The sequence below is a fragment of the Lontra canadensis genome, unplaced genomic scaffold (genome assembly GCF_010015895.1).
Source record: "Lontra canadensis isolate GAN:19392208 unplaced genomic scaffold, GSC_riverotter_1.0 scaffold8, whole genome shotgun sequence".
NCBI classification, from domain to species: domain Eukaryota; kingdom Metazoa; phylum Chordata; class Mammalia; order Carnivora; family Mustelidae; genus Lontra; species Lontra canadensis.
Window position 1 is genome coordinate 35,916,824 of NW_022631002.1, and position 1,678 is coordinate 35,918,501.

At 35.4% G+C, this 1,678-nt stretch overlaps 1 pseudogene; it reads left to right on the forward strand.

Moving 5' to 3' along the window:
- The first annotated feature begins 279 nt into the window (after positions 1-279).
- Positions 280-938, forward strand: LOC116865993 (annotated as a pseudogene).
- Positions 939-1,678: the final 740 nt, after the last annotated feature.

Sequence of the window (1,678 nt, forward strand, 5' to 3'; positions counted from 1 at the left end):
TATGTATATATATATATATATATATATATCTGAAATTAAGATGTCTTGGGAAATCAATACAATAATTTCCACTGGCCTAGAAAACCCAGTAACCTAATATTATCCCAAGCTAGATGTGTATTATTCTTGAAAATTCATGATGTACATTTGTGTTTAATACTTAGCTTCTGAAGTACCAGTAGTCATAAATTGTTCAATTTTATTAAACTACTATTTTTTGAATTCATCTGATCATACATGAAACTGAAATCTCAATAAAAAATGGTTTAAGCACCTGTAATGCTGGTCATTTTTGCTTCTGTCAGTGTAACAACTGAAATAAAGTCTGTTGAAATGTGCCATGAAGCTTTGAGTGAGGATCTTCCTGGGGACAATGTGGGCTTCAATGTCAAGAACATATCTGTTAAAGATGTTCGTTGTGGCAATGTGGCTGGTGACAGGAAAAATGACCCACCAATGGAAGCAGCTGGCTTCATGCCTCAGGTGATTATCCTGAACCATCTAGGACAAATCAGTGCTGGATATGCACCTGTGCTGGATTGTCACACAGCTTATATTGCTTGCAAGTTTGCTGAGCTGAGGAGAAGATAGATTGTAGTTCTGGAAAAAAGCTGGAAGATGGTCCTAAGTTCTTGAAATCTGATGATGTTGTCATCGTTGATATGGTTCCTGGCAAGCCTATATGTGTTGATAGCTTCTCTGACTATCCTCCTCTGGGCCATTTTGCTGTTCATGACATGAGAGAGACAGTTGCTGTGGGTGTCATCAAAGCAGTGGACAAGAAGGCAGCTGGAGCTGGCAAGGTCACCAAGTCTGCCCAGAAAGCTAAGAAGGCTAAATGAATATTATCCCCAATACCTGCCTCCCCAGTCTTAATGAGTGGTGGAAGAACGGTCTCAGAACTGTTTGTGTCAATTAGCCATTTAAGTTTAATAGTAAAAGACTAGTTAGTGATAACAATGCATTTTAAAACCTTCAGAAGGAAAGGAGAATGTTTTGTGGAACATTTTGTATGTGTGTGTGTGTGTGTGTGTGTGTGTATGGCAGTTTTAAGTTATTAGTTTTTAAAATCAGTACTTTTTAATGGAAACAACTTGACCAAAAATCTGTCACAGAATTTTGAGATCCATTAAAACAGAAGTTTTATGAGAAAAAAAAAATTGTTTAAGCAATACAGGACTTGTTATGTTAATGATAAAATTAAAAAAAAATAGGGCAGTTACAGAATAATTCAGTGGCTCAACAATGGTTTCAAGAATACAGGCTTTTTTTTTTTTTTTTTTAAACCTTTGTTATGTCATCCAGAGAATATTGGCTTACTCCTTAGGTTTCCCTCATCAAGGAAACAAAAATGCTGGTATTCCAAGTACCACACATAGACAATATTTTTCAGCTGCAAGAAGGGATTTTTAAGCATATTTCTTTGTAACAGGAAAGAAAACTTTCCTCAAAAGCAACCTAACAGATCTCTCACATACTATTGTTAAGAACTGGGTCACAAGCTTCTCCATCACTTATTTGTTTAAGGGTGGGCATTTGACCTAGTTCTAACTAATATCTGAAAAGGTAAGTGAAATAATTATGACTGGGTGATATCAATCACCCTCTGGAGCTATAGAATCACTTTATCATATTCTTTTTTTTTTTTTTTAAGGTTTTATTTATTTATTTGACAGAG